This window comes from Panicum virgatum, chromosome 3K (genome assembly GCF_016808335.1).
Source record: "Panicum virgatum strain AP13 chromosome 3K, P.virgatum_v5, whole genome shotgun sequence".
In the NCBI taxonomy this organism is placed as follows: Eukaryota; Viridiplantae; Streptophyta; class Magnoliopsida; order Poales; family Poaceae; genus Panicum; species Panicum virgatum.
In genome coordinates, this window is record NC_053138.1 from 48,438,973 (window position 1) to 48,454,020 (window position 15,048).

Consider the following 15,048-nt stretch of genomic DNA (forward strand, 5'->3'; position numbering starts at 1 on the left):
CGCAGTCTAGGCCTCCACCTCCCAAGCGTGAGGTGAGGTACCACTGCGAGTTCTGTGACATGGAAGGTCACCTGGAGGAGTTTTGATTCAGGAGAAAGCGGGCTGTGAGGAGAGAGCAGGAGAGACGGAACGCGGACATGTACTCTGCTCGGGTGCATGGTCCTCCTCGATGTGGTGATAGTCGAGATGCTAGGGCGCGCCGTGTAGGTGGAGGTCAGGGAGACGGTGGTGGTTACCATGCTCCAGCGGGTGGTCGCTTTGCCGGCCATGCTCCTGGTCGTTTTCAGTACGGCTATGGACCACGGGACCGAGGCTTTGGAGGAGGTTTTGAGGCTCCACGCTTTCCTCGTGGTGGTGTTCGTCAGTCACGCGGTAGACGGGACGGGGGATATGCTTTGTCTGGTTTTGCTAACCCTTCTGTAGAGCAAATGGCTCGACACTGGTTTGCTTCTCACTTTGCTAACCCCAGTGTTAAGACATTTGCTCACCCTTTGTCTCACTACTGATGTGCAGGTCGGAGGCTTGGAGAACAGGTGGATCATGGACTCCGGTTGTTCGCGCCACATGACCGGAAATGACAAATAGTTCTCCAGCCTCACCCCGATGCGCTCAAAGGAGTACATTGTGTTCAGGGATAATGGAAGAGGAAAGGTACGTGGACTTGGCACTGTTCGAGTTTCTGATCGCTTTACCCTGAGAGAAGTTGCTTTGGTTTCGAATCTTGACTTTAATTTGCTCTCTGTTTCGCAACTTCTTGATGAGGGGTTTGAGGTTCGCTTTAAGGAGGGCTGTTCGCATGTTTTGGATTCCAGGGGAGATTTGGTTTGCCGGATTACACCTCGCGATCGAGTTTTCTTGGTTGACTTCTCTGGAACTCCTTTTGGCCCTTTTCATTGCTTGATGGCTGGTCCTTCTTCTGATTTGTGGAAGTGGCATAGGAGACTTGGACATTTGAGCTTCGATTTGTTGTCGAAACTGAGCTCACTTGGCCTGATCCGAGGATTGCCCAAATTGAAGTTTGAAAAGGACCTTGTTTGCCATCTGTGTCGCCGCGGGAAGATGATTGCCACTTCACATCCGCCTGTTAATCAGGTGATGACCTCTCACCCTGGAGAGTTGCTACACATGGACACTGTCGGTCCTTCTCGGGTGATGTCTGTTGGTGGGAAGTGGTACATTCTTGTGATCGTGGACGATTTTTCTCGCTATTCTTGGGTCTTTTTCATGAGAACCAAGGATGAGGCTTTCGAGTTTATTCGAGACTTGATCTTGAGGTTGAAAAACGAGTTACCCCAGGCCATGAGAGCGATCCGCAGTGACAATGGTACAGAATTCAAAAACGCTCATTTTGACGCCTTTTGCAGTGATCAAGGGCTTGAACACCAGTACTCTTCTCCCTACACTCCACAGCAGAATGGAGTTGTAGAGCGGAAGAATCGGACGTTGGTTGAGATGGCGAGGACGATGCTCGATGAGCATAGGACTCCTCGCAAATACTGGGCTGAGGCGGTAAACACCGCTTGTTACGTGTCCAACCACATTTTCTTGCGTGCTTTCATGCACAGGACTTCTTATGAGTTACGGTTTGGACGCCAGCCCCGTGTTGACCATCTCAGAGTTTTCGGTTGCCGGTGCTTTGTGCTGAAAGATGGAAATCTTGATAAGTTTGAGTCTCGGTCGTCTGACGCTGTTTTTCTCGGTTATGCTTCTCACTCTAGGGCGTACCGTGTGCTGATTATTGATACTAACATCGTCAGAGAGACTTGTGAAGTCACTTTCGACGAGACTGCACCGTGCAATTCTTCTGTCTTTGAAGTTGCAAGAGATGATGAGCTCGGCACCTCCATCTTTGAAGATGAGGAGGAAGAAGCTGCAGATGGCGAGGCTGAGGCTACCACGCGTGCTGTGGACCCAGCCGTCTCTGCCACGAGCTCGGACGATGACGACGGCCCCGATCCGACTACGTCTACTTCTCGGGGGCTGATCGAGGAGGTGACTCAGGCTTCACCAGCTGCACCTGAGGAGGCACCAGCTGTGGTTGAGGAGGAGGCGACTTCGACAATGTAAGCACCACGACACATTCAGCGCCACCATCCACCTCAACAGATGCTAGGTGATCTCAACGAGCGAGTCACCAGGTCCAAGGTAACAAGTATCGCTGGCTTTGCTCATTCAGCATTTGTTGCCTCTTTTGAGCCCAAAGATATTAGACACGCTCTTTCTGATTCTAATTGGGTCAATGCCATGCATGAGGAACTTGAAAATTTTGAAAGAAACCAAGTTTGGGTTTTGGTCGAGCCTCCACCTGCTTGAAATCCCATCGGAACGAAGTGGATTTTCAAAAACAAGCAGGGTGAGGATGGTTTGGTTGTTCGAAACAATGCTCGTCTTGTTGCCCAAGGGTTTTGCCAAAAAGAGGGTATTGATTTTGAGGAAACTTTTGCCCCTGTTGCTCATTTGGAAGCTATTCGATTCTTTCTTGCATTTGCTGCTTCCAAGGGTTTTAAGGTTTTCCAAATGGATGTTAAATCTGACTTCTTGAATGGTTTTATCGAAGAAGAGGTTTATGTGAAGCAACCCCCTGGTTTCGAAAATCCCAAGTTTCCAAACCGTGTTTATAAACTTCAGAAAGCTCTTTACGGTTAGAAACAGGCACCAAGAGCTTGGTATGATAGATTGAAAACCTTTTTGCTGGCTCAGGGCTTTAAAATGGGATGTGTTGATACAACTTTGTTTCTCATGCGATCTAGCACTGATTTTCTTTTAGTCCAGATATACGTGGATGATATTATCTTTGGTGGCTCTTCTCACGCTCTTGTCTCCAAGTTTTCTAAGTAGATGTCCAGGGAGTTCGAGATGAGCATGATGGGTGAGTTGCAGTTCTTCCTCGGGCTGCAGATCAAGCAAACTCCTCAGGGCACTTTTGTCCATCAAGCCAAGTACACTAGGGACTTACTGCGGAAGTTCAACATGAGTGACTTGTCTCCTCAGCCGACTCCGATCAGCACATCGACGGCGCTTGATGAGGACTTGGACGGCGTTGCGGTGGACCAGAAGGAGTACATGAGCACGATCGGCTCTCTCCTGTACCTGACGGCGACGCGACCGGACATCCAGTTCGTCGTCTGCCTCTACGTGCGGTATCAGGCTTCGCCGCGCACCTCCCACAGGCAGGTGGTGAAACGCATCTTCAGGTATCTAAAATTCACCCTTGAATTTGGTCTTTGGTACTCTGCGGACTCTTCTCTGGTTTTGGTAGGCTTTTCTGATGCCGATTTCGGTGGGTGTCGGTTGGATAGCAAGTCGACATCCGGCACTTCTCAATTTCTCGGTACATCTTTGGTGTCTTGGTCCTCTCGCAAGCAGGCTAGCGTAGCGCTTTCTTCCACAGAAGCTGAGTATGTTGCCGCTGCTAGCTGCTGCTCCCAGATACTTTGGATGAAACAAACCTTGCAGGATTATGGATTGAGTTTTGGTAGGGTTCCCATCTTTGTAGACAACATGTCAGCCATTAGCATTGCAAAGAACCCTGTCCTACACTCCAGAACCAAGCACATAGATATCAGATTCCATTTCCTGCGAGATAACCATGAGAGAGGCCACATAGACTTGGTCCATGTCCCTTCAGAGAGGCAAACCGCAGATATCCTCACCAAACCGCTAGAGCAGGACACCTTTGCTCGCTTGCGAGGGGAGTTTGGGGTTTGTTACCCCTTTTGATTGCTGACTTTTCTTTGGTTAGTTTTGTAGGTCTTGTTTGCTCTTCCTTTTGTTTTCTAGGTTTGGTAGTTTCATTGTGCATATGCATTGTACATGTTTGCATTTTGCATTGTCTCACTTGCACTAGCATTCTTGTATACTTTGCTATGATCTTCTAGTGCCTGCTAGTGTGAGTTGATAAATCTGATCATGTATAGTTTGCTCCACTGTGTATATGACATCATCTGAGTTAAGCTATTTTGATTTGAAAATCTGAAAACATGATCACCCTGTCTTGGCTACTAGCATGTTAGGACGTGTTGATATGCTTTGCTATCTTATTCATGCTAGTATAGACTTTCGTTCAGCAATTCATACTGAAATGATCTAAATCTGATAAAATTGCTTGAACTGTTCTTGAAATGGTTTGAAAAGATCCAGGTGGGATTGCTTGTCGCACTGATCGAGCTTTCGGGACGGCTCACTTTGCACTTGTGAGAACCCGGGCAAGGCTGTGCATGACTGAAACGAGTGCTTTAAGCTTCTGATTGTCTTTTAGCATAGGCTTGGCCTCGTTGCTAAGTAAAGCATGACAAGCTTTCAACCCCTGGCATTAAGAATTGATTGAGATAAATTTGGTTAAAAAATGAATGTGTGCAATATGCTTCTGGCTGGTTTGGCTCACCTGTATGAGTTTGAGTAGCACTGCTTTCCATTTCTTACCTGTTAGTGCTAGATCATGTGTGATGCTTTTATTTCTCCTAAACTGAACTTGCCTAGCTCTAGACTGATTTGATATACCCTATTGAGCTAGATGCAGGTCTTGTTTATGGATGCACACGTGTTTGTCACTAGATGTTGCTCATATCTTTGTATCCCTGAATGCTTTCACTTACACCTCCTGCATTGCATTCATTGCATAGCATCTGTTCAGGGGGAGTTTCAGCTTCAGGGGGAGCTTTAGGTCTTTTTGAGGCTTGATGTGTGCATGTGCCAACAAGGGGGAGAATTTTTTAGAGAAGTGATCGAACAAGGGGGAGACTTGTTTGATTTTTGAAAAACTTGTTGTGCACAGGGCTTTGAGAGTGCATCATTTTGGGAGAGTTGCACATGTGAGAGGGAAAAACTTTGGTTTGGGAGTTTCTGCTTTGATTTGGCACCTGGTTTCCTCGTTTTCCCTTCTCTTTCAGCATGACTGCGTCGAGCGTTACCTCTGTCTTTGAGGAGTCATGTTTTGGCTTTTGATCGATTGCGTCGAGCCGTTGCACTTGTCTTAGGGGATCGATCTCTGCTTGAGTAAGTGACGGTTTCTGCTTTTCTGAGCTTTGTGTCACTTGCTTGAGTTCTTCACTTTCTTGCTTCTATTTTTATCACTTCTCTGCTTTCAGGTGGTGTGTTGACAATGCACTCATCAAGGGGGAGATTGAGAAATGTTGAGTACTCTATCCTGCTTGTGATGAGTGAATTGTCAACCGTGCGGTGTGATCGTGAGCTTGGTCTTTGGATTGCAGGTACACGGGCGTCGAGTGTTGACGGGGAGCTGCCGTGGAGGTGCTGTGGCCGATGGACCGTGCGGTGGACGGCGGTGAAGGGCAGCCGGGACCAGACCTCGGACCGGGCGGCAGCTGTGGCGTCCACTCCTGGATCGAGGGCGCAAGCGGCGACAGAAGGAGGGTTTCTTGGTTTGCGCCACAAAATCAAGAAGGCGGACGGCGGTTGAAGATGCCAAGTCGTGGAGGTGACGGGCGTCGGTCTCGGGACTGACGGAGGCGACGGGCATCGACGGCGTCTATGGCCTCGCTGCGGGCGAGGAGGTGACGGGCGTCGGGCGGCGTCTAGGGCCGTCAGAAGGCCGAGGTGGGAACGGCGTCTAGGGCCACGGCGTGGAGGCGGGAATCTTCCCGCGCGTGAGGTTTTTGCGGTTTTCTCAAAACCGGCCACCTACTCGGGTTTCGCGGACCCTCCAAAACCGCGGACTGGATCTTCATCAAGACGGCGGCATCGCGGAGAAGACTTTGTTTCGAAGAAAGAACCTCGGCCGTCGGATGAGATCGTGTACAGGGGGTGCTGCAGGCCAACCGGTCTGACCGGTTCCTGACACCGGTCTGATCGGTCTAACCAACAGGTCTGACCGGTCCCGCGGGTATAAATACCCCTTCACTTGTGTTAGGTTATTAGCGGCTTTTGTATTGTGTCCGTGAATTCTTTGTTTCCCCAGGCCGCCGCCCCTGTGTTCCTCTCCCTCTGTTCTTCTCTTTAGAATAGATTTGGATGATGGATTTGAGAAACCTTGTGTGGATTTGATTGGGAAAGGAGGCCCTAACCTCATAGTGCCCTCTGGGTTTTTTGAATCAATCCCATCTCCTCGTTTTGTGCCCTTGTGTGATGGATTTCGATTTCGTTTATGGTGCACTTGATTGCGAGGAGGATACGAGTTCTTTGCTGTGATCCCCGTGCTTCTAACCCTGTCCTAAACCTTCTGGAATCACTGGCGTGTTCGAATTCGATTTCTTGAGTTCTTGAGAAAACCCCAATCCCTTTTGATCTCCCCCATAATTCTCAAGATTCATTGATCTTTGGGACGAGATCTTTTGGATATGTTCACGGGGTAGGGCGAAGCAATTCCCCAAGTTTCATCGATTTTCGTGGTCATTTGGTCGAGATTCACCGTTTGAATCAAAGTTTTTCGGGGTTTTCTAGGTGCCACCGGTCAGACCAGTAGGCAAGACCGGTCAGACCGGTCTGCTAGTTCTTGAACAAATGTGACCGGTCAGACCGGTCTTGTGTACCGGTCAGACCGGTCCAGGCAGATCGGTTCTGCAGTTTTCCGATTCGCTTCCGATTTGCTTCGTGGTTTCGCTCGCTCGTTCGAGGCTTTTTGTGTTGGGTTAGCTTTTCAATAGCTACTCCAAACTTTGGTCAGAACGCTTGAGGGCTTGGGCGATTTTGGGACATAGGCCGACGATTCGAATTTCGAAGAAATTTTGATCGGCTCCCATTCACCCCCATCTGGTCGCCGGCTTCGGTCCTTCACTGTTGAACTAGAAACTTTCATGTATGATTGCATACAGCTGTGTTCTTACACATGCCTACGAAGGTTCAACAGATACCATCCAAAAATTCAGCAACCATAGCATCGATCCTATAAGTATGTGCCAAACAATGAGATAAAAACCGTTACAGTTTACAGTAATCAGAAATAATTTGCCATCTGGAAATTTCATCCTTTATCTTTTTTTTTTGAAAGGGATACCCCAAGGGGTCAGTTTAAGGTGCCACACCTAGGGTTCGAACCCTGGGCGGGAGCCTCCGGCCAGTGGCCTTTCCACTGCGCCATGAGCTCCTTGGCTTCATCCTTTATCTTGTAAATAAAATTTGGCTTTCACTTTTGAAAGTGAACTGTGGAACATAAAGAAAAGCACTAGGACTTGAACCCGTGTTGTATTCCTCTTGAGAATTTTTCCTTAACATCGCATCAGCACAGGTTTCTATCTTGGATTGGGTGATTCGTCCTATTGAAATTCAGAATGCTTAGCAGTATTTTCATTGCATTGCAGATATCTCAACAAGTATCAGTAAACTCCGGTTATCAGCCAAAAGCGGCCCTTGGAACCTTTCCCCTAGTTCTTCTTCATAGTATAATCTCACACTTTTCATATTTCAACAAAAACGCATGCATATCTATTTGCAAGTTGTGCGAAGGCGTGGCTATTTATGGGGCACACAATATAATTTCCAATGGAATCTAGCTCACGGCAGACCATAGAAATCCATTGCAAGCCAGCTGGTACCTCTGGACAAGTGCAGTGCATCCATGGGTTGGAACAAAAACTTGGTTGGCATTGTCTGCTAGATTTAGCTCATCAGTGGCATGCACTCCAGACTCTAGCGACGGGACACTTACTCGTTACTAAATTAGCTTGCATCCGATGGCCAACAAATTATTGGCGCATCTAGACATACGAAAATAGCCCAGACAAACTAGATTTAAGCAAAAAAGAAAAAAAATCGAACACAGATTTTTAAAACTGTAAAACATTCAACGGCAATACTATAGAATTGTAACAAACATTATTTCCTTCTATCGAAGATTAGGGACCGAAACTGGCGACCAGAGGGGGTGAATGTGAGCCGATCAAAATTTCTTTCGAAATCAATCCGTCGGCCTATATCCCAAAAATCACCACAAGCCCTATAACCTAGGATATGAGAGAGTAGCTATGGATAAGCTATCTCCTTGCGAAAAGCCCTAGAAAGCTACGCGGAAGCAAAAGAGTCAATACGATGCAAATCGCAGAACTCGACTGCCTGGACCGGTCTGACCGGTGCAACGGACCGGTCTGACCAGTCGTGGCCTGAACAGGTTGTGACCGGTCTGACCGGTCTTTTCGTCCGGTCTGACCGGTGCCACCCAGGAAAACCCGTGAACAAGACGTCAAAAGAGGAATCTCGAGCAAATGAAGTCCAAATCCAGTGAAACTTGGAGGATACCTCCGCAACTAACCTGCGAACATATCCCCAAGAGATCTTTCCCAAAAGATCAATGAAACTTGAGAATTTGAGGGAAGATCAAGAAGGATTGGGATTTTTTCAAGAACTCAAAAACTTCAATTCGTAGGAACTCGTGAATCCATAGGGTTTGGCACGAGGATAGGGGCACGGGAATCACTACAAAGAGCTCTACGAACCGTCGCAATCATGTGCATCAAAAACGAAACGAAAATCCATCACAAAAGAGCACAAGAGGGACGGGATTGGATTGATTCAAAAGCCCAAAGGGCACAAGGAGGATGGGGCCTCCTTTCCCAATCAAATCCAATACAAAGTCTCACAAATCCATGATCAAATCCTACTCTAAAGAGAAGAACGGGGAGAGAGACACAGGGGCGGCGGCTTGGGAGGAACAGAACAATCCACGGACAAGATACAAAAGCTACACTAACCTAATACAAGTGAAGGGGTATTTATACCCGCGGAGACCGGTCAGACTGGTTCCATGGACCGGTCAGACCGGTTGGTTAGACCGGTCAGACCGGTGCCAGGGACCGGTTGGTCTGCAGATTCCCCCTGTACACGATCTCATCTGACGGCTGAGGTTCTTTCTTCGCAACGAAGTCTTCTCCACGATGCCGCCATCTTGAGATCTGGTCCACGGTTTTGGAAGGTCCGTGAAACCCGGGTAGATGGCCGGTTTTGAGTAAACCGCCAAAACTCCACGCGCGGGAAGATTCCCGCCTCCACGCCGTGGCCCTAGACGTCATTCCCGCCTCGGCCTCCTGACGGCCCTAGACGCCGCCCGACACTCGTCACCTCCTCGCCCGCAGCGAGGACCTAGACGCCGTCGACGCCCGTCGCCTCTGCCAGTCCCGAGACCGACGCCCGTGCCTCCATGACTTGGTGTCTTCAACCGACGTCCGCCTGCTTGGTTTTGTGGCGCAAACCAAGAAACCCGCCTTCAATCGTCGCTTGCGCCTTCGATCCAGGAGTGGACGCCACAGCTACCGCCCGGCCCGAGCTCCGGTCGCGGCTGCTCTTCACCGCCGTCCACCGCATGGTCCATCGGCCACAGCACCTCCACGGCAGCTCTCCGTCGACACTTGACGCCCATGTACCTGCAACCAAAGACCAAGCACACGGCGCAATCTCCACAGAGTCGCGACTACACCACGGTTAGTCCACCCCACGTGTTGACCACCCGTCAACACTTAACGCTCAGCACGGGCACTGAAGAAGGAAACACAAGAACATAAATAAAACGCACACACAGCAGTTACCCTGACACAAACACAAGCCAAAATCAAGCTAACACGCCAAAACCTCCAAGTCATCACGACAATCACTCATCACAATATATGAGGTCAAGGTACTTGTCAACTTGACCTCTCAGAAGATAACTTTGCCCTTACAACCATAAGTCCCTGCGACAGTGAAAGTAAGGATAGACAGATGCCAATTTGCTAGATGTTTTTTGGATCGATGGTAATCACTTCGTTCCAAATTATAGGTCGTTTGACTTTTTTACCTCAAGTTTGACCGCTTGTGTTATTCAAAAAATTTATGCAAACATAGTTAATTCAAATCATTCTTAAATAAATTGTATTGATAAATCAAGACACAACAAAAGAAGTGTTATTTTGCAAAAAAAATTGAATAAGATGAGTGGTCAAACTTTAGGTTGAAAAGCTAAAGGACCTATAATTTGTAACGGAGGGAGACCATGGAGGATGGCTTGAAATGAAATCTCAAGGCAACAATAAGATAGAAGCCGTCACATCCTAAGCGTGCATTTGTGCAAAAGCAGAAGAACATCTGAGGAATGTGAGTACTCTATCCTGCCTGTGATGAGTGAATTGTCAACCGTGCGGTGTGATCGTGCACTTGGTCTTTGGATTGCAGGTACACGGGCGTCGAGTGTCGATGGGGAGCTGCCGTGGAGGTGCTGTTGTCGATGGACCGTGCGGTGGACGGCGGTGAAGGGCAGCCGGGACCGGAGCTCGGACCGGGTGGCAGCTGTGGCGTCCACTCCTGGATCGAGGGCGGAAGCGGCGATGGAAGGCGGGTTTCTTGTTTTGTTCCACAAAACCAAGGAGGCGGACGGCGGTGAAGACGCCGAGTCGTGGAGGCACGGGCGTCGGTCTCTGGACTGACGGAGGCGACGGGCGTCGACGGCGTCTATGGCCTCGCTGCGGGTGAGGAGGTGACGGGCGTCGGGCGGCGTCTAGGGCCGTCAGAAGGCCGAGGCGGGAACGGCGTCTAGGGCCACGGCGTGGAGGCGGGAATCTTCCCGCGCGTGAGGTTTTGGTGGTTTTCTCAAAACCGGCCACCTACCCGGGTTTCGCGGACCTGATCTTCATCAAGATGGCGGCATCGCGGAGAAGACTTCGTTTCGAAGAAAAAACCTCGGCCGTCGGATGAGATCGTGTACAGGGGGTGCTGCAGGCCAACCGGTCTGACCGGTCCCTGGCACCGGTCTGACCGGTCCCGCGGGTATAAATACCCCTTCACTTGTGTTAGGTTAAGTGCGGCTTTTGTATTGTGTCCGTGAATTGTTCTATCTCCCAGGCCGCCGCCCCTGTGTTCCTCTCCCTCTGTTCCTCTCTTTAGAGTAGATTTTGTCCATGGATTGTTGAGACCTTGTGTGGGATTTGATTGGGAAAGGAGGCACTATCCTCCTCGTGCCCTCTAGGCTTTTGAATTGATTCAATCCCCTCGTTTTTTTGCTCTTGTGTGATGGATTTCGATTTCGCTTTTGGTGCACATGATTGCGAGAATTCTACGAGTTCTTTGCTGCGATTCCCGTGCTTCTAGCCCTGTCCTAAACCCTCTGGAATCACGAGCTCTTTTGAATTGAATTTCTTGAGTTCTTGAGAAAACCCCAATCCTTCTTGATCTCCCCTCGAATTCTCAAGATTCTTTGATCTTTAGGACGAGATCTCTTGGGGATATGTTCACGGGGTAGGGGCGAAGCTATCCCCCAAGTTTCATCGATTTTCGTGGTCATTTGGTTGAGATTCATCGTTTGAATCCAAGTTTTCGGGGGTTTTCTAGGTGCCACCGGTCAGACCGGTCTGCTAGTTGTTGAACAGTCGCAACCGGTCGGACCGGTCCAGTGCACCGGTCAGACCGGTCCTGGCAGATCAATTCTGCAGTTTTTCCGATTCGCTTCCGATTTGCTTCGTGGTTTTGCTCGCTCGTTCGAGGCCTTTTGTGTTGGTTTAGCTTTTCAATAGCTATTCCAAACTCTGATTAGAACGCTTGAGGACTTGGGTGATTTTCGGGATATAGGCCGATGGTTCGAATTTCGAAGAAATTTTGATCGGCTCCCATTCACCCCCTCCCTCTGGTCGCCGGCTTCGGTCCCTCAAATAGAATATTGAAAAGGAGCCAATAATTTCAGAGAAGAGAATATCTTAGCCAGCCAGGAAAACATTGGATAAGGTCGACGAGAACACTTTCTTAGCTCCCCAGTTGCAAACACAACATAAGCTTAAACACAGCTTCTTACTTATGCTCCCATGTTTACTCTCACTACTATATCTTCAGCTTAAGTAAAACTCATACTCGCTCATTCTAGAACTGCCATTAACTTAACAGAACTAGTCCATCTTCTTGCACTAGCGCACATTTAAATGATCAGGAGTTTTCACGCACTCTCAGAAGCTCCAGCAGATTTGAATAATGCTGCAACCATGATGTTTGGGTTATCTGTTTATCCATATACTGGTTTTGTAAACAGGATCAAATAAAAAACCTCTGCAAAATTCAATAGTATTGTTTATTAGTTGTAAATAATTGTGTTTGAAATAGCTTATCTAATCCTGTCTCAGTTACAGCAACAATAATCAGAACATTCGGCAGAAGTACAGCTATACCAGGAAGCTATCTGAATTATTCATTGCACCATCTAGAAACCTTCCTTCATTTGTAGGCCTGAGGTTTTTGGTGGTTGGAGAATAAAGTAAAAGTAGAAAACAATACATTCTGTAGTCTGCATCCACTGACTTTTTCACATTATTATGTATTTGGAACTGACACTCAGCTTAAAGTCATCTCATTTGCTTTTTGCTGTGTTTACTGTAATAATTTCTTATATAACTAGAGAGACAATGAAAGATTCCTGACTAGCTAAATGCAACTCTGCTAGGTAGATCATTGCAAAGATGATAATTATGATTTTGATGGGCAATTGAAAAGTCACGACCTTAGCTTCTTGGCAAAAGAGTGTGTGCAGTTTATTGCATTACTACTGATGAACTGTGGTGTACAGTACATGTTGGATATGTCATGGCTCACATCACTTTTGCACGCCGGAAGCATGAGAATCAAGGAAGCAGATTTTTTATGTCACAGTTGCGTCTATAACTTGTCCTATGTTTTTTTCTACCTACATCTTGTTCAGGATGAACTGTTGAACTAGAAACTTTCATGTATGATTGCATACAGCTGTGTTCTTACACATGCCTACGAAGGTTCAACAGATACCATCCAAAAATTCAGCAACCATAGCATCGATCCTATAAGTATGTGCCAAACAATGAGATAAAAACCGTTACAGTTTACAGTAATCAGAAATAATTTGCCATCTGGAGATTTCATCCTTTATCTTTTTTTTTTGAAAGGGATACCCCAAGGGGTCAGTTTAAGGTGCCACACCTAGGGTTCAAACCCTGGGCGGGAGCCTTCCGGCCAGTGGCCTTTCCACTGCGCCATGAGCTCCTTGGCTTCATCCTTTATCTTGTAAATAAAATTTGGCTTTCACTTTTGAAAAGTGAACTGTCGAACATGAAAAGCACTAGGACTTGAACCCGTGTTTTATTCCTCTTGAGAATTTTTCCTTAACATCGCATAGCACAGGTTTCTATCTTGGATTGGGTGATTCGTCCTATTGAAATTCAGAATGCTTAGCAGTATTTTCATTGCATTGCAGATATCTCAACAAGTATCAGTAAACTCCGGTTATCAGCCAAAAGCGGCCCTTGGAACCTATCCCCTAGTTCTTCTTCATAGTATAATCTCACACTTTTCATATTTCAACAAAAACGCATGCATATCTATTTGCAAGTTGTGCGAAGGCATGGTGGCTATTTATGGGGCACACAATATAATTTCCAATGGAATCTAGCTCACGGCAGACCATAGAAATCCATTGCAAGCCAGCTGGTACCTCTGGACAAGTGCAATGCATCCATGGGTTGGAACAAAAACTTGGTTGGCATTGTCTGCTAGATTTAGCTCATCAGTGGCATGCACTCTAGACTCTAGCGACGGGACACTTACTCGTTACTAAATTAGCTTGCATCCGATGGCGAACAAATTATTGGCGCATCTAGACATACGAAAATAGCCCAGACAAACTAGATTTAAGCAAAAAAGAAAAAAAATCGAACACAGATTTTTAAAACTGTAAAACATTCAACGGCAATACTATAGAATTGTAACAAACATTATTTCATTCTATCGAAGATGAGGGACCGAAACTGGCGACCAGAGCGGGGTGAACGAGAGCCGATCAAAATTTCTTTCGAAATCAATCCGTCGGCCTATATCCCAAAAATCACCACAATCCCTCGAACCTAGTATATGAGAGAGTAGCTATGGATAAACTATCTCCTTGCGAAAAGCCCTAGGAAGCTACGCGGAAGCAAAAGAGTCAATACGATGCAAATCGCAGAACTCGACTGCTTGGACCGGTCTGACCGGTGCAACGGACCGGTCTGACCAGTCATGGCCTGAACAGGTTTTGACTGGTCTTGTCGTCCGGTCTGACAGGTGCCACCTAGAAAAACCCGTGAACAAGACTTCAAAAGAGGAATCTCGAGCAAATGAAGTCCAAATCCAGCGCAATTTGGAGGATACCTCCGCAACTAACCTGCGAACATATCCCCAAGAGATCTTTCCCAAAAGATCAATGAAACTTAAGAATTTGAGGGAAAATCAAGAAAGATTGGGGTTTTCTCAAGAACTCAAAAACTTCAATTCGAAGGAACTCGTGAATCCAGAGGGTTTGGCACGAGGATAGGGGCACGGGAATCACTACAAAGAGCTCTACGAACCGTCGCAATCATGTGCATCAAAAACGAAACGAAAATCCATCACAAAAGAGTACAAGAGGGACGGGATTGGATTGATTCAAAAGCCCAAAGGGTACATGGAGGATGGGGCCTCCTTTCCCAATCAAATCCAATACAAAGTCTCACAAATCCATGATCAAATCCTACTCTAAAGAGAAGAACTGGGAGAGAGATACAGGGGCGGCGGCCTGGGAGGAACAGAACAATCCACGGACAAGATACAAAAGCCACACTAACCTAATACAAGTGAAGGGGTATTTATACCCGCGGAGACCGGTCAGACTGGTTCCATGGACCAGTCAGACCGGTTGGTTAGACCGGTCAGACCGGTGCCAGGGACCGGTTGGTCTGCAGATTCTCCCTGTACACGATCTCATCTGACGGCTGAGGTTCTTTCTTCGCAACGAAGTCTTCTCCACGATGCGGCCATCTTGAGATCTGGTCCACGGTTTTGGAATGTCCGTGAAACCAGGGTAGATGGCCGGTTTTGAGTAAACCGCCAAAACTCCACGCGCGGGAAGATTCCCGCCTCCACGCCGTGGCCATAGATGCCATTCCCGCCTCGGCCTCCTGACGGCCCTAGACGCCGCCCGACACTCGTCACCTCCTCGCCCGCAGCGAGGACCTAGACGCCGTCGACGCCCGTCGCCTCTGCCAGTCCCGAGACCGACGCCCGTGCCTCCATGACTTTGCGTCTTCAACCGACGTCCGCCTCCTTGGTTTTGTGGCGCAAACCAAGAAACCCGCCTTCCGTCGTCGCTTGCGCCCTCGATCCAGG